At 41.5% G+C, this 23,545-nt stretch overlaps 1 long non-coding RNA gene across 1 annotated transcript in view; it reads right to left on the bottom strand.

The window, feature by feature from the left end:
- Positions 1-11,941: 11,941 nt before the first annotated feature.
- Positions 11,942-23,545, bottom strand: part of LOC122463905 — a 114,843-nt gene continuing 103,239 nt past the window's right edge. Inside the window, exons 4-5 of the long non-coding RNA XR_006287638.1 lie at positions 15,749-16,059; positions 11,942-12,171 (exon numbers count right to left, since the gene is read on the bottom strand). This is a non-coding gene — a long non-coding RNA (uncharacterized LOC122463905). The remainder of the gene's footprint in view (positions 12,172-15,748; positions 16,060-23,545) is intronic.

Genomic DNA, 23,545 nt, shown 5'->3' on the forward strand with positions numbered 1-23,545 from the left:
ACTATATTTTGAGTTAAATTAGTTCACAGAGGGAAGCTGCATAGCTTTCTGGTGTATGGCTTCTCACAGCATAAACAATGAGTTAGATGTTGGGTAAGCAATATAGCCACCCTATCACGGCAGCAGCTTCCAGAGATGTCAAGCGCATCCATCCACCATCAAGACAATAAAAAGAGCTGTCCATGACCAGATGGCATGCTGATTGTTCTTGAGCTTCATAGAGGCTAGATGGGGAGCTCAGGAAGCCCCAATTAAACCACCCATGGCCACAATCTATCCCGTGAGAATGAAGAAGAATCTTTCGGGTCATATGCTTATTCTGAGGGGCATGTGTGAGCTGATCCGAAGAGACCAGAGGATGTGGATCTAAGCTATCTATTTGGCCAGAAATGTGACATTCATCCAAAATATGGTCCTGTGTAGCCTGTTGCTTAGAAAGGTTGTATCTGATGTACTGTCTGAAAGGCTCAACTATTTCAGAAAAGGGGCATCTTTACTTAAGCCAGCAATTTTTTATGTGGCATTGAGATTGAATTGTGAAGTCAGCTGTCTTGGTAGTTGTCCGCGTGCAGTAATGTGACCAGTATCCTGACTTCACGCCTAATTGCTGGGAGACCAATTCCAGCCAGGACCGGAAGTTTGGAGACTGGAGTTTCAGTCCTTTGAACAGGCCTAAGCAAAATCAGCTAATGTCTAAAACATGCAACTTGGTATGTATACAGCCCTCACTGAAAACCAGTGCCTTTGCACAGTTTGGGGATTTTATTTTTAAATCACATCTCAGCATGCTCAGTGGTTTTAGCTAAGATTTTAGCAGAGCCTAATAAGGCTCATCCCATTTTGTAAAAACAATGCCCATTGTCTCTGCACAGCCTGACAGGAGTTGCTGCTTAGGCAATTTGCATGGGGTGAACGTAAATATCTCATTGAAACTAGAGACTGGTACAAGCCTCATAATTCATATCTTCATTTTGAACCCATACTCCCTTACTGTGAAAGAGCTGTTTGGATATTTGGTTCAGCCTATTACCAAGATAGGAGTTGTTTTCAGAATTGTAGATATAGATGAGTTTGAAATTTTGAACATCCCCAAAGTTTTCTTTAGGTAAGTGGTTTTAGCTCAGGCCCATCTCTAATTGAAACACTTACAACAAAAATGTCCAAATACTCCACTAAGGCAAGTAAAATGTCATTAGTGTGGATTTTTTTTTCTTTCATTAACTTCATCATAAAAGTAAAGGGTGGACGAATAGATTTTGTTCCTGAGCTGGTAAAATTTTGTAACAGTTTTGCAAGGCTGTTTTCTCCAGATAAAGCAAGAACAGCAGCAAAAGAGGAAACTTATTGTTCCACATTTCATTGGCCTGAGAAAGCTGTGAACTGCAGAACCTAACTGGGACCATTAAACACCAACATCAATAAGCAAAGGTAATTAAAAAAATCTTTTTAAAAAAGCCTGGAAATGAAATGAAAAATGTACACTAGTTAAATATATTGTGTAATTGCTGTTTACAGTATGTTGTCAAAATGCCACATACTGGGTGTGTGTTATGTGGTGATGCTGTTGGACTGTAACATTTTTCCTTTTACCTGATTTTATTTAGGATTACTTCAATGCAACTTAACATTGCACTAATTTGGCTTTTTGCATTTAGTATATTTTATTTTATTTTATATATATCTCCTTCCTCCAAATTGACCATAAATACACAATAGCTAACTTTGTGTAGTGCAGTAATGTTGATGTATGACAGGTGTGTTTATTATTATGCATTTATATTGTTAAGAGAAGTGACATGTGTGATGAATCTTTGACTTTTAACTAATAACTTAAATAGGTAAATTAAATTGACTAATTTATTCCTACTCCACAAAAACAATTATTTGGCATTTGCTGGTGCCTTTTTATAAATGGTTGAATGTAACGTTGAATGTAACGTTGAATGTAATGTAATAAAATAATAGTGTCTGGTTGGTGCATCAGGCAACGGAACTACATAATTTGCCAAAGGGACAGGTGCTAACAAGTGTTTTGTTTTTCTTTGACAGAGTGGTTACTGTGCAGTGAATATTTGACCTTTCCATTAAAGTTTTTGTTTATAATATAATGTTGATAATATTGTGTGAGCAGATTTGCCTGGGCTGCTGAAAGAAAGCGGCAAATCTTTTCTTTTTTAATTTTGAAAGAAACAGTACAAAAATAAGAGAGATGCCCCCTCCTTTGTATTTTAAAGGTTATAAACATTAGACTGCTGTGCTTTACACACACACACACATATGCACATTTACTCACAGGTAGCAAGGCATTATGCACTGAGTGCCATCCATCCAAAAACTAGGCTTTGTCATGACCTGCATACAGTTGAGCACCAGGGAAGCCATGAGCAGCCTGTCCCTCTGATTATATGGTCTGTGGAGAACAAGGGATTTAAAAGAAATGGAGCCAACATTAGCTGTTGGTTTAAGTAGAATTGGTTGGCTATTGCCAGAATTTACAATACAAAGGGACGTCCATTGCCTGCATTTGAAATATAATGGGGTCTTGCCAAAAAGCATGATTGGCCTGAGTCAGAGCTCCTTAGTACTATTTCTGGGAAAGGCACTTTTCAAAGGAGGGACTGGGGTTATTGTACACAGTGTAATTACAATGTGTGGCTAAGTACTAAATCCTTCTTTCCACAAAAAGCCACGAACAAAGCTGGCTGAATGGCTGCTATCTACTCTTCTGTCTGACTTGTAAAATGTGAATAAACCTTTTCCAAGCTTGACACTAATCACAGCATTCTATCCTTCTCAGTGCCTTGAAGATCCATGGGAAATGGAAAGGAGACAATACTACATGATACTTCTTTATTACAAAACCATGGTAGGGACTCCATCATAGAAGTATAAAACACTTTTTATGATCAGCCTGATTTTTGACTCCTCCTCCTGACTTCCACAAGTGTCTTTCCTACTTCAACTATGTGCTCTCCTGTCAGAGAAAATGTTTTGGGAGTGGGGAAGAAGGGGCAGAGTTTGAGGAAGATTTGACCCATCCTTTATGAGGTATAATATTAAATAATAAATAATAACAATTAGAATAATTATATATCTACAGTTTGCACTGTCTGTCTCAAGACCAGAGTGTTCTAGGAAGCTGAACTACCAAGAGTGATGACTAATGACAGCAAAAGTAGACAAAGTGCAAAAAAAATGATCATTTTGTTAAATTTCTTTTTACATATTTTCAATGAAATTAGAAATAATCAACTATCAAAATTTTGAAACTTAAAAATAATCTAACAGCTCCGTAATATTAGAAAAACACATCACAAAGGTGTGAAAATGTCATCAAAACTTTCTAGGTGATGGTCAGAAACTAAAAATATTCATAAAAGTTATTGAAAGTTTGAGTTTTGGAAAATTTTGATCAGCTGTGGTCATGACACTCATATTGTTTCCCCTTCATGTGTTTAAGCAGCTCTGCTGGAATCTCAGGCATCCAGCTGCAGTGGGAGGGGCAAGCAGCAAATTCCTCTGCTACATCTCCTCCTGGGCACTTAGGACCTGTGTGATGTTTGTAAGCAGGCAGCCAGCCTCTCTCTCTTCCTCCTCTCTCAAGGTATGTCTACAGTACGAAATTATTTCAAAATTATTCTATTCAAATTTTCGGAAGCTATTTTATACATTTGGTCTTCTGTGTCCCCACTAAAGCATGTGAATTCGGTGGAGTGCGTTCACAGTTCCAAGGCTAGCATCGAATGTCAGAGTGGTGCACTGTGGGTAGCTATCCTACAGTCCCCGCCGCCCATTGGAATTCTGGGTTAAGCTCCCAGTGCATGATGGGGCAAAAACATTCTCGTGGGTGTTTCTGGGTGTGTGTCATCAGTCGTTCCTCCCTTCGTGAAAGCTACAATTGTTTCATGCCTTTTTGGAGTGCAGATGCCATACTGCTTTCAGCAGATGGTGCACCGCTGCTCTCCTGCTACTATGAATCCACCTCTCATTTCCTCTCATCTTCCTATGTAATCTCTACTATCTACTCTTTCTCTTCCTCATCGAACGCTTCCGCTGCCAACTCTGCTTGGCCATCGTGAACCGAGCAGCACAGCTTCCTCCGCCAACTCTGCTCTTCCACTACTGCCACACTTCCCAGCTTCTCCATGTTGTCTGTCCTGGGCTCCCACCTCCGTGAAAGCTATAGAAGACAACCATTTCCCACCTTTTTTCGGCTATCATGAACCAAACGGCACCTCTTCCACTGCCACTCTGCTCTCCTACATTTCGCGCCCTTTTCCAGGATTACCCATGCAGGCACCACAGCCATGGAGCCTGATCAGATCTCCGCTGCAGTTTTGACCATTGTAAATACCTTGCACATTATCCAGCAGTATGTGCAGTACCTGCAAAACCGGGCGAGGAAGCAACGACAGCACGATTACAATAGTGATGAGGACATGGACACAGATGTTCCTAGAAGCATGGCATGTGGCAATTGGGAGATCATGATGGTGTTGGGCCAGGTTCATGCCATGGAACGCTGATTCTGGGCCCAGGAAACAAGCACAGACTGGTGGGACCGCATAGTGTTGCAGGTATGGGATGATTCCCAGTGGCTGAGGAACTTTCCTATGCATAGGGCCACTTTCATGGAACTTTGTGACTTGCTGTCCCCTGCCCTGAAACGCAAAGATATCAAAATAAGAGCAGCCCTCACAGTTGAGAAGTGAGTGGTCATGGCCCTGTGGAAGTTTGCAACGCCTGACAGCTACCGGTCAGCTGGGAATCAGTTTGGAGTGGGCAAATCTACCGTGGGGGCTGCTGTGCTGCAAGTAGCCAATGCAATCATTGACCAGCTGCTATCAAGGGTAGTGACTTTGGGAAATGTGCAGACTATTGTGGATGGATTTAATGTGCTGGGGTTCCCTAACTGCTGCGGGGCGATAGATGAAACGCATATCCCTATCTTGTCCCCGGAACACCGGGGTAGCCAGTACATAAACTGCAAGGGGTACTTTTCCATGTTGCTGCAAGCACTGGTGGATCACAAGGGATGTTTCATGAACATTAGCGTGGGATGGCCGGGAAAGGTGCATGACACTCGCATCTTCAGGAACTCTGATCTGTTTGAACAGCTGCAGGAAGGAACTTATTTCCCAGACCAGAAAATTACTGTTGGGGATGTTGAAATGCCTATAGTTATCCTCGGGGACGCAGCCTACCCCTTAATGCCATGGATCATGAATCCGTACACAGGCACCCTGGACAGTAGTATGAGCAAGTGCAGAATGGTGGCAGAATGTGCTTTTGGACGTTTGAAAGCACGCTGGTGCAGTTTACTGACTCAGTTAGATCTCAGCACAACCAATATTCCAATTGTAATTGCTGCTTGTTGTGTGCTCCACAATATCTGTGAGAGTAAGGGGGAGACATTTATGGTGGGATGGGAGGTTGAGGCAACTCACCTGGTGGCCAGTTTCGCACAGCCAGACAACAGGGGGATTAGAAGAGTGCAGCAGGGCGTGCTGCACATCAGAGAAGCTTTGAAAGCCAGTTTCATGACTGGCCAGGGTACGGTGTGACAGTTGTGCTTGTTTCTCTTAAAGTTACCCGCCCCCTATATATAAGAAAGGACATAAAGTCACAATTGTTTAAAAACCATTCTTTATTATTTGTTGCACAAAACACTGAGAGAAATCAGAAGCCAGATGGGGGAGGGGTGGTATTGGGTTCGGGGGGTGGTGGAGGAGGGAAAGACAAGTCCAGAAACCAAATTAAAATTTAGGATATGTCAGCTTTCTGCTGTTTGTGCAGTCCTCTGAGGTTGACTGTGTGGGTCCCCATAGCCTCCCCCCGCGTGCTCTTGGGCGTCTGGGTGAGGAGACTATGGAACTTGGGGAGGAGGGAGGGCGGTTATTCAGGGGCTGCAGTGGCAGTCTGTGGTCTTGCTGCCTTTCCCACATTAGATCCACTATACAGCGGAGCATGTCAATTTGATCCCCCATGAGCTTGACCACAGCAGCCTGCCTGCTCTCATCGCGCACATCCCTCCTCTCTTCATATTCATGTAACGCTTTAAGGGCCTCCACAATTGTCTGCCTCCATGTATTCAGCTGGGCCCTATCAGTGCGGGAGGACTGCATGAGCTCGGCAAACATTTTCATCCCGAGTTCATTTTTTCCGCCTTCTAATCTGGACCAGCCTGTGGGATGGAGTAGATAGGGGCCGCATTGAAACATTTGCACCTGCTGTGGGAGGAGAAAAAGGGAGGGTAGTATTTTAAAAGATACATTTTAGAGAATAAAGGGGACACTCTTTCTCAGTGAAACAGGCAATTCATAGTACTCAGCACATGTTCTTTCTGTACAAGGTCTCTTTTTGCCTCTTATACTGAAGTGCCTGCCACTTTGGTGTGAATAAGCCATCACATGTGGCCGGGCAACAGTATTCAGCTTGCAGGCAGCCATGGTAAGCTCTAGGGTCACGCAGGGTTCTGCTTCTTCTGCATTCATTTCAATCCTTTCAAACTGCTGGGCCCCCTTTCCCATAGCAAGCAATGCCTGGTGGGTTTGCCATATAAAAGGAGGGCCTGCAGGCTCTCTGGGATGATCGCTTCACACAACACCCGTTCCCTCCGCCCCTCCCCCACACCACATGGCTCTGATGAGGCTCTGAGCAGGGATGAGCCCTTTAACCTAAATGCGAACAGCCCAGCATGGCTGGGTTTCCCCCCACCCTGCACTGCGTGGCTCCGATCATGCTCTCACTCACCAGAAGTGCCTTCTCCAGGGTCATGGTCTGGGAGCATGCCTTGGGAGTGCATGGAGGCTATTGGCTCCAGCGTTAAGAATAGTTCCTGGCTAGGGGGGAAAATGGATTCCCCACTTGCCGCCTGTGTACTGTCCTCCTCCTCCAAAAGCTCATCCTCCTCGCTCTGTGCTACTCCCCTCTTGCAGGTGTCCATGGACCGTGGTGGGGTAGTGGTGGCGTCACTCCCCATAATTGCATGTAGCTCACGGTAGAAGCAGCATGTTTGGAGCTGTGACCCAGAGCGCCTGTTCACCTCCCTGGCTTTTTGGTATGCTTGCTTGAGCTCCTTGATTTTTGTATGACACTGCTCTGTGTCCCTGGAGTATCCTCTTTCCGTGATGGCCCTGGAGACTTTAGCATACGTATTTGCGTTTCTTTTTTTGGAACGTAGTTCTGCCATAACAGATTCGTCTCCCCAACATGTGATGAGATCCAGTACCTCCCGTTTGGATCATGCTGGAGCTCGTCTGCAAATCCAGGACTGCGTGGTCTCTTGTGATGGTGGACTCTGCATGGTCGCCTGTGATGGTGGACTGTGCTGATGGTCACCTGTGCCGATGGTGAAATTCAAAAGTTCCCAGGGCTTTTACTGCCTACCTGGCTAGTGTATTGGAGTTGAGAGCGTTATCCAGAGCCGTCACAAAGGAGCATTCTGGGATAGTTCCTGGAGGCCAATAACGTCGAATTGCGTCCATAGTACCTGTAACCCGGAACTGCGATCTCGATTTTAGCGCTACTCCACTTGCCGAGGTGGAGTACAGAAATCGGATTAAAGAGCCCTTTAAATTGAAAAAACTAGTTTGGTCGTGTGGATGGAATCAGTTTTATTTCGAAGTAACTCGCCTAATTCCGAAATAACCGCGTACTGTAGACCAGGCCTTTGTGGCACTGGTTCCCCTCCAGCAGGGGGCAGAACAGTATAGAAGGCATGGAGAGAGCGAGGAAGAAGGCAGCCAGCAAGACTCACAGGTAGGGCCTAATATCACCCTTCCACCCTTGTTGCCACAGTAAGTATGCAGCCAGACTGTAATCACCCTCCTGAGAGGACACTGGAGGAGAAATCTAGTTAAAAACTTTACAAATACTAATTAGTCAGGAAGACAATCCTTAAATAGACAGTATCGTTTTTGACCTGGGGCCCAAATGCATGATCTCCACATTTTGCCACATCCCTACCAGCCTCGTAAGTGAGAGTCACAAAGGCAACTTTGAAGTCTGGGTCTCCCAGTCACTGGAACAACTTAAGTATATTGTGTTTTTTTTTTTTAAATCATATCTATAGTTTGCAAATTCCATTTTAAGTAGACAAAGTCCTAATAGGTCCAGAACATGCTGAACATTCATCAAAAACAAAATTAGAACAGGATTCTGTACCACAAAAACAAATTAAAGCCATCTGCCAATTCTGTAAAATACTTCATTTAAAGACCTTATAATTTTTCTTGTAATCTGAGTATAAAAGACAAACTAACCCTTAAACAACCTTTTTTTTGATGTGTTTAGTAGGCTTCATATTTTCTAGTAACTCCTAACCATCCGAGAACTATCTCCTAGCTGATGTTTTGCTTCAAAGAGAACATTGGTAACATGTTTGCAGGGAAGGGCCACAATTTTTGTATTCAGAGTAACAGCCGTGTTAGTCTGTATTCGTAAAAAGAAAAGGAGTACTTGTGGCACCTTAGAGACTAACCAGTTTATTTGAGCATGAGCTTTCGTGAGCTACAGCTCACTTCATCGGATGCATCCGATGAAGTGAGCTGTAGCTCACGAAAGCTCATGCTCAAATAAACTGGTTAGTCTCTAAGGTGCCACAAGTACTCCTTTTCTTTTTACGAATTTTTGTATTATTTATTAGTTTGTTTTAGGTCACCGGAGAGCTTCTGAAAGACACCTTTTCCCTTTTATCTTATAAACCGTCAGAGAGTTCTCAAATAAGCACAATTTACAGTTTGTCATCCTAAAATAAAATCAAGATATATTCCTAAATTGATAGAAATTGCATAGCACCAAATGAGAAATAGGGATTTTTTATTCTCTCATTTATACATGCCAGTCTCTATGTCTATAAACATATGTTTGCACATACTGTGTATTGATAGATTAACATATAAAATTACAATATTGCATTTGCAACACTATACTTAACGGTGTGTCTGCATTTTTACTTCAGGGGTTTATATCTCAGCCATAAAAATTATCTGTAGGCTGAAACTTGGCATAGATTGTCAAGCTAGGATTTTTCTATTTCTTTATTTTTGCAAAATTAGAAGAAAATTTCCAGGGAACAGCCTCTCTCTCCCCATAATTTCCATACTCCCTTGCAGAGCCAAAAGAGGCCTGGGGACAGATCCTGAATGGTGTCAGTTGGCATAGCTGAATTGAATTCCATGGAGCTATGGTAATTTTCACCAGCCCTCTGTGTTTGGAAATAAAGTGTTGCAATCCATTAGCCATTAAAGTGGAATACATCATTTATCTATTTTTTATTATTTAAAGAACACATTATTTCCTTTAAATAATCATCATTGTGCATGAATGGACAGCTTTGCTTACCCAAAAATCCATACTGAATTTTAGCACAAAATATTAGGATAAATTGAGTAAAGAGAAAAACTTGGAGGAGTAAGTTGGGAGTAAATTGTAAAGTATTAGGAGTAAATTGAGTAAGGAGAAAAGGAGGTCATCCCTGACCCCCCAGTAGTTGCTTTCTGTGTTTGGGAGCCATGCAAGGAGGTTGAAGAGAAGGGATCATAACCCCAACAGACTCTGTGGATGCACAGCCATTCTGAGGAAGGGAATACAGCCAATAGCAGGAATATGCTCCAAGGAAACATTACACATATTCCTGCATTGGTAGAGTGGTTGGGAAGCCTGTAAAGCAATAGGTTTCTGGTGTCTCCCATAACCAGCCCATGCCTCCCCTCCTGTGCCTTGTGCATCATCTTTCTGCCCCCTGCTTCCATGGAAAAGGGGCTAGATTTGCCCCTTTACTGCATATATGTGAAAATAATACCAGCCTCAAACTGACACGGTTGCTCAGATCAATGCTTTGCATAGTTCATCTGCTACCTTCAATTTGCTAACTTTACATGTTAGCATTTATACTAATAGAGCTTAATAGTTTAAAAGGAAACAGTGTGGCCTATTGGGTGAAACACTGACTTTGAAAACATCACAAAGTGCAATGCAGATTTACTCAGAAGTACATAGAAAAAAAGCTGTTGAGGACAGTTAGGCACAGAACTGACATGACTGTTTTTGTACACATATGTCGTCAGCCGGTAAACAATAAATGTATGTAAATACTGTACATAGAACACATATAAATAATCAGTATACCCGGCATGATAAATTCTACCCTCTGCTAATGGATGTGGGCCCGGGGAGTGGAGACTGAGTCTCCCCCTGTATCAGGTGGTAGGCAGAATCCTACCATAGCTCAGAAGAGTGGGACAGAGAGGAGCCATGCCTGCTGATAGCGGGGGGCAGAGTGAGGGCAGCTGGCTTCAGCAGTGTTACTGAGCCGCTTAGTCCGTGTGAGCGTGCTCAGTGCAAGCCAAGCAGCATGTGTTGCCTGTGGAGTGGGAGATAGCTAGAACAAGTTACTTTTCCCCATAAAGTGTGATCTGATGCAAAAGGTGATGAGTCCAGTCTCATAGCAGGTTAGTGCATATGCTGCAGTATGTATTGGCCGAGAACAGAACAGGATGCACTTCGCTCCTGCTCAGAAGCAAAGCACAGTATGTGCCACATCACAAGTCTCCAGCCTGTCGGGAGGTATCTTGTCCTGCAGCAGCCGTTCTTTGCCAGTGTGCATGATCAGACTCCTGATGCCAACTATCTCCAACAACAGGCATTATTAGCCTTAACATGTAACGTAGGTGCGCTCAATAGAATAATGCACACAGCTCAATAGGTGTAAGGCATGTGCTTTAATACAAGCCTAAGTATTGATAGAACAGAATTGCTCATTCAGACTAAATAATGTGTTGCATCACTTTCCATAAAGCATTTTATTTGTCTTCATTCAACATCAAAGCCTCAAATAAATCCATGTATCTAATGTATTTTAATTAAGCAGAGGGCGGATAAAGAGTTTTCCTCTCAAAATCCCCAGTTGCACTCTACTGCTCTCATCAATGGGAGTAAAACTAAGAAACCTCCTTCACTGTTAACAGTAATTTTAGCTAATTCATTTTCATTTCCATTTCCATGATGGTGGGATATTGGTTCATTATTGACCAAAATAGCTTTATACGTATAATAAAATAGATCACCAAGACCAACTGTTTGCATGTAGCACTTGAGTTTTCCCTGGAGGTCTCATCAAAGAACTGACCCAGCCTGATCCACTTAGCTTTGAGATCACAGCACACATTTGATAGATTGGCCAGTTGTAGAATCACAGAGCCTGTGAGGGTTTGCTTGGCTCTCCAGCCCCAGAAGCCATGCAAGGGGGAAAAAAACAATTGTCAGGCTGCAGAACATCACAAATAACGTATGACTTTTCTCCTATCCCATGACTTAGAACAGTAGTTTCATGTCACATTGTCTGTTTGGTGGGTAAGTGGTGATTATGAAATACTGTAAGTCACTAAGGGTTTGGGTACACTGCAATTAAACACCCACTGCTGGCCCATGCCAGCGGACTTGGGCTCATGGAGCTCAGGGTGCGGGGCTGTTTAATTTTGATGTAGATGTACTGGCTCAGGCTGCCTCCCGAGCTCTGGGATCCTCCCATCTTTCAGGGTTCTAGAACCAGGGCTCCAGACGAAGCCCAGATGTCTAGACTGCAGTTAAACAACCCCCCCAGCCTGAGCTGCATAAGCCGGCATGAGCCAGCCGTGGGCTTTTGTCTAGACCTACCCTAACTATTCAAGAGAGGAAGGCAAAGATGGGCTTATAACCAGAAAATAATATTTCTAACAAAACATTCACTTTCCCATATGAAGCCGATTAAACATTTTTTCTAGAGAAGAAAAACAAACAAACAGCTTTTTTCACCCCCTCTCACATCAGCAAACTCCTTTGACCACACCAAATTAGTCCACTGTAGAGGCAAAGCTACTCTGTACTCATTAGTTAGAAATTGGACTTACACAATGAGTAAAATGGTAATAGTTGTTGGACTCCTGGCTCTTCTGTCTGCTTTCTAAGAGTCTTCAAATGGAGCCAGTATACTTTCCAGGAAAATATAAATTAAAAATCCAGGCAAACCACTGTCCTCAAAGTCATTGCAAAGTCACTTTCAGCCATATTCTACCTACCTGTTAGGTCATGTTCTGGGTGGAAATCAGTTGTCCTAGAATGATGTTGGTCAGCTCCTTGAAGCATACTCCAAAATGTCTCCATTATCTCCTTTAATGAGGGCAGGCTCATCTGCGAGTGATTGACATTACAGAATTAACTCACTTGTCAGTTTTAGGACAATTAACGTTAAGAGATTAATCTGTTTAAATGAGTTTTTCCCCAATAACTACTCTTTGACATCAAACAAAGAGACATGCTAAGAACAAGGAAAGACTATAGAATGTTTCGGGAAAGACTTTCAAAGACACAAGGGGTAATTATGCAACTAACTGTCATTGAAAGTCATCGGTAGTTGGGCACCTCACTGTAATTTGTCCTTTTGAAACCCTTCCTCTAAAACGCTACATTTTTCGCTTTATTTAAAAAGGTCATTGCTCAGATACCACAGTGTTGTGTGTTTAAAGGAAAGAAACAGATGGATACATAGATAATCTAAGCATTTCTTTAGAACTGTAAATTGTCGTATGCTAGTTATACTGAATTAGATAGTCCCGTAACACATTCATGAATAGTTCCTCTTGAATAGCTACCGAAAGATACTTTGAAATCACCTCTTAAAGAGGTGGGGCTGGGGTGGGAGGAGGAGGCAGGATCGTGGTGCCTAGGGACAAAGGTTACCCTGTACCTCTTTTCCAAATGGACTAGTGCTATCAATTCATAACGAGTTTTCCTTTCAACATCCCCAGTTGCACCAATGAATGGTGCCCTGATGGACTAGTCTGTCAATCAATCAATACATTTAAGGATCACGTTCAGTATCCCCTACTAGAAGCAAATTATTTAGCACTGTACAACAATTTAGAATACCACTACAACCTTGTAGTTAGCTTCAGTTACATGAAATAACCAAAGGCAGGTTACAGTATGAAACAACACTATGTTTATAAAACAGTAACAGCGTGAAATGTTAAGTGAATAGTTTTTGGTCCCAATTCAGATAGTACTTCACTATGTGCCTAATTTTAAGCATGTGAATAGTCCTTTTGAAGTCAGTGGAATAAGTCACATGCTTAAAGTTGACACATGCTTAAGTACCATGTTGGACTGGGATCTGGAGGAGTTATATAAGAAAACACAGGAAATTGCTAGTGGATGGTGTTTGATTTTTTAAGGATTATATATATATGCATGGACTCAAGGACAAAACTCAAAGGACAGTCAGTAAAGAGAAGTTGCTGAGAATAATAACTAGCTGCAGTCTCCATCCTTCTCTTTAGCATAATATAATAATAATAAAAAACTTTGGAGGTCTGTCCTTGACACTATAGATAAAGTTGCACTGAAAGTTCCCTTATAAACCTTATTTTGACCACTTTCCCTAACTTGCATTTAGCAACTTTAACTATAAGTCAGCACTTTTTGGGTTTAGGTAGCACTGTAATGGCACAGTGTTCTATAAAGCACAGAATAGTTTCTAATGTAAAAGCCAAAGCCTTCTCCCATTGAAGATGATGACAAAATTCCCATTGACACCAATAGAAGCAGGATGGAGCCTTAAGAGAACACAATTAACTTGGGCAAAAGCAAACACAAAGCAATAATTAAAGTGTGGGAGATCATGCAGACATCACTGGCGAGCAGGCCGATCAAGAAGGGCATCATGAACAAAACGTGCTTTAATTTGAGATTTGTAGGAGAAAAGGGATTTCAATAACTTATAAGTTTTAAAGCAGGATATGAAGGAAAGTGTGTGACCAGGAAGTGGAAGGCTATTTGAAATCTAGGGAAAGCAAAGTTGGAAGGTGAGAGTGGGAAAAGGAGACAAAGGGAGAATTAAAAAGAGAGAGACTATGTAGATCACAGGGAGGAGGAGGAGATGAGAGCAAAAATTTAGTCAGAGGCAAGACTGTGCAGCCTTGAATGTGAGACTGTAGCTTGAATTGCATACAGTAAAATACAGTGAGCCACTGAAGATACTTAAGTTGGGAGGAGATGGGTTAATAAAGCCCAGAAACAGAACTCTCTAACTCAGCTCTCATTTCTTGTATTAATTTAGCTTAAGTTCATACATCTCACATAATGCACCTATAGTAAATATTTAATGCATGGAGGAAAATGTTTCTCTGACCCACTTGTGCAGAGCCAGATTAACCTTTTTTGGGCCCCGGCGCCTGGACCGTGGCCCTGTGCCCCCTCCACCCGGCCACCGCTTGCACGGGGACGGGGGCACTGAGAGGAGTGAATAGCAGATGGGGCCTTGGGAGGGGCAGAGGCCGAGCGGGGACAGTGCCTTGGGGCAGAATGCAGGCGGAGCAGGGGGCGGCGGGGCCCCTTCTGAATATAGGGCTGGTGCCATTGTAAATCCGGTACTGCACTTGTGATCAATTTGGCTTAAAACATGAGGACTCATAGCATATCCCTTGGGCCCCTATGAAAGATGTACATGTAAGGTGCATGTGGTCTGCATGTGTATGTACAGTACACTTCTAAATACTGCACTGATCTTTCTGAAAATCTACAATGATCGAAATTAAAAAATCTTCCAGCAGGACCCTTGGGCCCTTGTGGAGTCCCACTAGGGTGACCAGACATCCCAATAATAGTGACATTGTCTCAATATTAGAGGCTTTATCTTATACATGCAACTATACCTCCCCACTACTGGAAAAAATGTGTCCTGATTTTTCACATTTGCTATCTGGTCACCCCCTGAATCCCACTGACCTCAATGGGATTCTGCAAGGGTTCAAGGGGCCACACTAGTGCTTCCTATTGCAGGATCATAGCAAGAACAAAATCAGCCTCTTGCTTTAGGGAGTGGAGAGTTATTTTGCTGACTAGTGTAAACCAAAGCAATGATGGGTTTTGCAAAGAACTTTCGATGCTTTACAATAAATCTGGATGTGCTTAAAAATCCCATAAGAGTTTTAAAAAAAAAACCTGGATGTGTTTTCTCAAGTAACTATTTAAAGCATATTAGAGTTTATTTAATTGCACTGGGATTTTTCAAAGCATATCAGGGCAAAACAGCAGACTATAGGCCCCAATATGCTAATTAATAGCTAGCTAGACCCCTGAAATAAACCTGCAACACTTCATTAATCAGACAGTAATTGAATTGGCACAGTACTTCTGTGCAAACTATATGTAGATTGAAATACCAGTCTTGACAAGGGTGAGGGTAACTTTCTCCACAATAGTATGTTTTTGGACATTGAATTTACATTGTTCAGTGGGCAGTTGGCCTTCATATTTCAGTTTTCTGCACAGAAAATCCCAGATGACTGAGCCCAGTGAAATATTCCACATGCTGCCATGGTCTTTGAGGTAAGTACTTCTCAATGACCACAAGTTCAGCTCAGTGGAAAAGAACAAATCAGAACTGATTCATTTACTTTCTTCATCTAAAGACATCTGCCAATTAATGTTATTATAAAATAACAGTGTTGAACAGATGTTTCATTTGCTAAGTTTATATTTGACTGTTTGAAAGCTAACTACCTGGGGATTTAATTGACAAATACTTACAGCTTTGCTTATGAAAAATGAAACAATAAATTTTCCTGCAGAATTGATGAAGTATAAGTCTGGATATTGATTGCCCATAGTAAGAGCTCAGTGAGGAGCTGATTACCCCTGAAGGAAGAGAACAACAACAAAAAGGTACTTTAAGCTGTTTCCTATGAAGTGAGCATTCAGTACATACCCATGCTGTTGTGTGAGCTTGGGCGAGTCACTTGGCCTCTGTGTCTCTGTTCTCCTTCCCATGGAGGTCAAAGGGATTGTTCACAATCTTAAAGTTAAGTACATGTTTAATTGTTTGACTGAACTGGGTCCTGAGTGCCTGCCAGTTTTCAAGCCTCCATCACCTTCTACTGAGGTGCTAGAGCTGGTCGAAAAAGGTTGCAATTTCTGTTTTGTCTTAGCTGCATTTTATTCACTCCTATGCTTGCAGCCATTTTGATGAAGCTTTCAGAAAAAAAAAAATCCACTGCAAGCAAGCATATCAAATTTCAGCTGTAAAGTAAGAGAGAGAAAATGTTAAGCAACTTAAAATGACCCATGATAATGAAAGCAGTTGGGCATCCTTAATTAATTATAAGCATTGACACTTACACCAGCTAGAATGTCTGTGTACCCACTGTACTTCACAACCCCAATAAGCTGAATTCCCATGCCAAGATGAAACCAATAAGCGATAGTAAAAAGAAATGAGTAAATCTTAATGTATTGTATATGCCTATGAAGGAACCAATAATGAATAGATTTTGGGTAAGAGGAAACTAGGAAGGCAAACAGCTGTGATACTCACATCATTTATCAGAGGAAGCTACAGCTCTTTGATCTAAAAAACAAAGAAAACTACCTACTGTTTTTTCAACAAACAGTTTAAACCGATTAGGTAGTTTGAACTTCCATGCCTGTTCAGAGAAACACTATCCTTGGAGCTGGCTTGTTAACAAAAACTACTGTAACACGTTGGGGAATATATTCTCTAGGTATCTGATTTCTTCTAATCATTGTCCTCTTTCACTTGAGAATTTCCCATTATTCAGGAACATATGGACTAAACATTTCTTCAGTAATCATGTCTGAACAAAGTAATCATTCCCTCATTAACCAATTATTCCTCAGAATCAAATGAAACAGACATATTTTCTAAGACAATTTTCATTAATAAACCCTACGGAACCATACCTAACATATCTCCCATTCAAATGGCTTAATTCAAAGACCTCAGTGTAGATAACAAAGAGGGATTCTTGTTTTACACTAACAGTAAATGATCTCAGGAACAAGGTTAGAGATGGAATGAATACCAGATTGAAGAAAAAAGAAATGTTAAAAGAGCAGTAATTACTGGTTAAGTTATTTAACCTTTTGTGTGCTGTGAGCCTCTCCAGTACGCTCAAAACTTTTAGTACACTGTTGATTTCAAAGACACTGTAAGAGCAGTGGGAACACAGGCTGACCAAAGGTCTTTGTGTGATAGCTGGAGGGGTAGGGTGGAGGGGGGCAATTGGCGATGCATGTACACAGCTAAACAAAATAAAAAACCAAGAGAATTTTTCTAACCACCAAGGAGGAATACTGACTGCTGCTGTAGTAGCACTGATATGATATTTCAGAAACCACTCACTCAAAGTGTATCCACATGAATCTTGGAAAACTGTGTGTTATTTGGATTTTTAAATAGCTGATGACAAATCTGACATCGAGGAATTAAAAGAAGAGCGTATCTAGCGCATTTGTTTTTAATTACTTGTTGCACACAGTAGTTTGAGACACATGTTCAGATACCATTCAGTTCTATGACAGGGTAGAAACTTCTTTACAACACTAGAAAACAATGTAATTTTATCCCAGCCTCTTTCCTTTGACTACTGAAACAGACAGTACTGAAATACAATGCACTCCCTCTTAAAGACATTGCCATGGACTCTGCATTCTTCCGTTCATTTCTCTTTTCTCAGCCAGAAGTACGCATGTGCCTATCTGAGAGTTATGTTGTAAGGTTAATTAGTTAAAGAGCCAAATCCTTCAGCCCTTACTTGAGTAGAATTCCCAAGGACTCAAGGTGATGGCCCATAACTTGAGAAGCACTTTGAAAATGTAAAGCTCTACTTAAGTGCTACATATTATCATCAGCATCTATTTCTGATTTACAATCTGTAGTCTTCCTGATGTCCATATAACTTGAATATCTATTTGCAGTGGAAAACAACAAGTATGACTGATTTTTTTACCCATCAGATTCTTCACCATTCTGTCTCCAGTATCTTACAATTCTATAATTTTTATTGCTGTCTTCACTGGGAACAAAGAAGGTGTTATTTAGTGTTGTAACTTCTGGCCCAAATGGTACCAGACTTCAGATTGCCACTCTGGAGAACAGCTAGGATACATACACCAAAAATATCTTCAGAGTTGTTCATCTAGCCTAACAATCTGTCAGTGGAAGGGTGCTGATTTCAAAATCCTTAACATTAATTTCATTTGTGTGTCTGTAAGTCGGAATGTTTCAGCCTAATCCTTTGTTAGACATTCATGAGCGCCAGTGACAAAATGGCCAATGGCAAAATGGTGATGACAGCTGTCATTCGATTGAGAAAGATGTAAGAACAGTTTTATCCATCGCCCCTTGAGCTCAGGATCTGGACACTTGATACATGACTACGGTTTTGTGCTTGTAATTTTCTCTATATAGGTACCCCGTCACCAGCCAGATGATTCACAGCTGTCATGCCTAAAGGATTCCTACATAAAGTCAGTATATACTTTTTTTTTAAAAAGCACAAAACATTCATTTCCATATCTGGTTTTATTTTTGAGATAACAACAGTAATAATTTATCCTTATATTTTAGAGGCATTTTCCTCCCGTCATTATAGTGTTGTCTAACAGAGTCACCGAAGTTCAGGTTCAGCCATCATTTCTATGAAAAACAAATAACTGGCCTTTAAAAATCTACTCAGGTATGAAGTTTGGCATACATGGCCTTAGCATGAAAACAATTAAAACAAAAACTTTGTTTAACGCAATTGGCTATTAAATCAGGGCAGGGCAAAAAATATGTTTGTGGATTCAGAGAGAGAGATTTTTAACACTCCAAAGTCTTCTCTTATAACACAAAATTAGACAGATGCTTAGTCCATAATCCTTTTAATACCTGAATTTGCAGAAGAGATCAAATGGTGCGAGGTAGGATAGTAATGAAATTCCTAGTGATGCTTATAGGAATTGAGTTGCTAAATCTTCGTATACCAATTTTAAAATTTAAGATTTTTTTAAAAGTAAATCTTGATATATTGGGGATTTATAATCACCTGTTTGGTACATTGGGTAGACAGCAAATACAATACGTTTTCAATACACCTCCATGACATGTACTAGTTACGGATGCTGTAGTATTACATATTTTATAGATAAATTATGCAGCTACTAATTTTTAAATTAATTTTCTACTCACATATTGTACCATAATTGTTCCAGGGTTATTATGACAAACTAAGATCCATAATCTACACATTAAGTATCCTTAATAGTGTACATTGCTATGATGGACTTTAATGATTTGGAAAGAAAACATGTCAATGGTCTGGGGGTTAAAGACTCTCTATATACTGATTCATATGATAGATTGTTACAGTTCTGAAAGCCTCCTTAGGGTCTGTCTTGACAAAACCCCAACCATACAGACATTAGAAGAGAACCCATTGCAACACATCGTGGCAAACACCTACTAATGCCTTCATACTATGGATTCAGGCTCAGATGCCCTATGATGCTTTGTATGACACAATCTTGGAAAGGATTACTAATATACACTGGTAAGCAGGTATCTGCATATGTGCTTTAATACATATGTGCCTGCATGTATGTATGGTGCAATACTGTTCTTTCAATATAAAAAGGCTAGGAAACTATGTAGGCCAGTCTCTTCTCTGATTTAGCATATGTATGCACAATGTCTTCTTATTCAAAAGAAGCTTGCACTAGTTACTCCTGTTACTGCTTTTTCTTTGTGCACTGAATATTCTGTTTTATATAGTGATAGATTGTATATTTTGTTTCATATACTGTACTCATTATAGATATTTTTCTAACTTTTGTGTCTGGCCGTTTTCTAGCTTATGTTGGTGGTGTTCGTTCCTTTTATTTGGAACTAAATGTAACTTGATTCCTCTAATAAGGCCCCAATCCAGCAAAGTACTTAAGGATGAGTTTAAATTTAAGTACATCAGTAGCCTCTTGACTTAATAGCATTACTATGGTCACCATTAAAAGTCAGCTACCCAATAGGCCAGTATTGACTTTGTTACGGGGACCATTAAGCCTCATTGGGGTCCCCTTTAAGATCATCTTTTCCAAAGAGCACAGTTTCCTTAACACGCCTAATAAATTAAGAACCTTGAGCCCAAGCATGATTGCCCTTTACTGCAACTTTTCCTATTTTAAATTGATATGGCATAGAGGGTGTTAAAATTCTACAAAATACAGCTGGCACAAGAATAAAACAAATGGAAAAACTCATAACTAACCATAGGTTACCAACCTAAGAGCGTGAACTACATATCAATAACTTAGAGGGCAACATAAAAACAACCCACCAAGCCCCTTTGCTTAGCCTCTAAGTCCTCTCATTCTTTCTGTAGGAAATTCTAAGAACAGCTGTCAAACTAGTCCAAAGACTAATGAGAGCTGAGTCAGGTGTTTGAAAGCAGCAGTTACACTCATTTCAGAGAGTATGTTTCAGGTGACAGTGTAATAACCTGAGGAGAGGCTGCTGCCTGAAGTTTCTTGTGGATATATACAATATATTGTTGACATTTTTCCAAATAGATTTTGAATGCTTCAGTATCAGAGCAGAGTTCAGCCATATAATCCAGTTTTTGATGATCATATTTAGCAAGGTGTCTCGCCATGTACTATATTTACTAACCAGAAAAGGAGTACTTGTGGCACCTTAGAGACTAACCAGTTTATCTGAGCATGAGCTTTCGTGAGCTACAGCTCACTTCATCGGATGCATAGCATATCGTGGAAACTGCAGAAGACATTATATACACACAGAGACCATGAAACAAAACTTCCTCCCACCTCACTCCCCCGCTGGCAACAGCTTATCTAAAGTGATCCTCAAGTAGAGCCATTTCCAGCACAAATCCAGGTTTTCTCACCCTTTCCCCCCCCCCACATACAACATTCCACACAAAGATGGACTACAAGCCATCAAGAACACTATCCCCGATAATGTCACGGCTAACCTGGTGGCTGAACTTTGTGACTTTGTCCTTACCCATAACTATTTTACATTTGGGGACAATGTATACCTTCAGATCAGCGGCACTGCTATGGGTACCCGCATGGCCCCACAGTATGCCAACATTTTTATGGCTGATTTAGAACAACGCTTCCTCAGCTCTCGTCCCCTAACGCCCCTACTTTACTTGCGCTATATTGATGACATCTTCATCATCTGGACCCATGGAAAAGAAGCCCTTGAGGAATTCCACCATGATTTCAACAATTTCCATCCCACCATCAACCTCAGCCTGGTCCAGTCCACACAAGAGATCCACTTCCTGGACACTACAGTGCTAATAAACGATGGTCACATCAACACCACCCTATACCGGAAACCTACTGACCGCTATTCCTACCTACATGCCTCCAGCTTTCACCCTGACCACACCACACGATCCATCGTCTACAGCCAAGCTCTGCGATACAACCGCATTTGCTCCAACCCCTCAGACAGAGACAAACACCTACAAGATCTCTATCAAGCATTCTTACAACTACAATACCCACCTGCGGAAGTGAAGAAACAGATTGATAGAGCCAGAAGAGTTCCCAGAAGTCACCTACTACAGGACAGGCCTAACAAAGAAAATAACAGAACGCCACTAGCCGTCACCTTCAGCCCCCAACTAAAACCCCTCCAACGCATTATTAAGGATCTACAACCTATCCTGAAGGATGACCCAACACTCTCACAAATCTTGGGAGAAAGGCCAGTCCTTGCCTACAGACAGCCCCCCAACCTGAAGCGAATACTCACCAACAACCACATACCACACAACAGAACCACTAGCCCAGGAACCTATCCTTGCAACAAAGCCCGTTGCCAACTGTGCCCACATATCTATTCAGGGGACACCATCACAGGGCCTAACAACATCAGCCACACTATCAGAGGCTCGTTCACCTGCACATCCACCAATGTGATATATGCCATCATGTGCCAGCAATGCCCCTCTGCCATGTACATTGGTCAAACTGGACAGTCTCTACGTAAAAGAATAAATGGACACAAATCAGATGTCAAGAATTATAACATTCATAAACCAGTCGGAGAACACTTCAATCTCTCTGGTCACGCAATCACAGACATGAGGGTCGCCATCTTAAAGCAAAAAAACTTCAAATCCAGACTCCAGCGAGAAACTGCTGAATTGGAATTCATTTGCAAATTGGATACTATTAATTTGGGCTTGAATAGAGACTGGGAGTGGCTAAGTCATTATGCAAGGTAGCCTGTCTCCCCTGGTTTTTTTTCCTGCAAAACCCCCCCCAAGACGCTCTGGTTAAACTTGGATTATTGCTGTGCACATTGTAAGATGAGCTGTTGCCAGCAGGAGAATGAGTTTGTGTGTGTGGTTTTTGGGGAAAAAAAAAAAAAAAAAAAAAAAAGGGGGTGTGTGTGTGGGGGGGGGTGAGAAAACCTGGAATAGTGCTGGAGGTGACCCACCTTGATTATCATGCGCATTATAAAGAGGGGTTTCAAAGGGGGATGGGCTGTTGCCAGCAGGAGAGTGAATTTGTATGTGGGGAGGGAGGGGGGGGGGAAAGGGTGAGAAAACCTGGATTTGTGCTGGAAATGGCTCTACTTGAGGATCACTTTAGATAAGCTGTTGCCAGCGGGGGAGTGAGGTGGGAGGAAGTTTTGTTTCATGGTCTCTGTGTGTATATAATGTCTTCTGCAGTTTCCACGATATGCTATGCATCCGATGAAGTGAGCTGTAGCTCACGAAAGCTCATGCTCAAATAAACTGGTTAGTCTCTAAGGTGCCACAAGTACTCCTTTTCTGTTTACGAATACAGACTAACACGGCTGTTACTCTGAAACCTATATTTACTAACAGGCTGGTGGCCAAGGTCAAAACAGGACATACCCTTTCCCAGGGCCGGCTCTAGGTTTTTTGCCACTCCAAGCAAAAAATTTGCCACCCCAAGCTCCGGGAGCGCAACTGTCCAAGAGAGGGGAAAAAAAAAAAAGTGGCCAGAACGCCGCCCCTGGAATTGTGCCACCCCAAGCACGTGCTTGCTTTGCTGGTGCCTAGAGCCGGTCCTCCCCTTTTCATTCTTGATGAAAACAAGTGCTTCATCTCCAGGACTGTACTGAGGAGTCTTCCCTACTCTCTTTGTATTGTTTTGATGAAAAAAACCATCTTATTTGGAGATCATAGAAAATTATGCATGATATGTAGTTATTTGAAGCAAAAGCACTGACAACATAAACATGGAATCCCACAACATTCTATGCCATTCTTTAGGGTAAGAATGTTGCTGGCCCTTAGGAGAAGAGGCAGGATGGGGGAAGGGGATAGAGTGTAAGCAGCCTGAATCCCACCCCCTCTTTGTGCAGTCCACATAACAGCAAATCACAATTGTGGTTCCAGTGCTCAGGTGACTGCTCTTCCCATGCACCCCCTTAAAGTCAGGGTCTCACCTTTATTTTTGGGGGTCTGGAGGAGAATATTTTATTGATTGATATTTTGGATCCTTTATGTTGACGTTACAATTACAGTGTCTTGACACATATAGGGACACATCTTTCTTCAAAATTAACAATATTAAGCAATATATTGTATATTGAACATTGTTATATCATTAAATTTCCCCCTCCTTTTTTTCAAAATTATTTAAATATAACCTTAGCATGATAAACCATTCAACCATTCAATGATTTGGGGAGGAAGTTGGCTGCTTTCCAGGA

Source organism: Chelonia mydas, chromosome 1 (genome assembly GCF_015237465.2).
Source record: "Chelonia mydas isolate rCheMyd1 chromosome 1, rCheMyd1.pri.v2, whole genome shotgun sequence".
Lineage (NCBI taxonomy): Eukaryota > Metazoa > Chordata > Testudines > Cheloniidae > Chelonia > Chelonia mydas.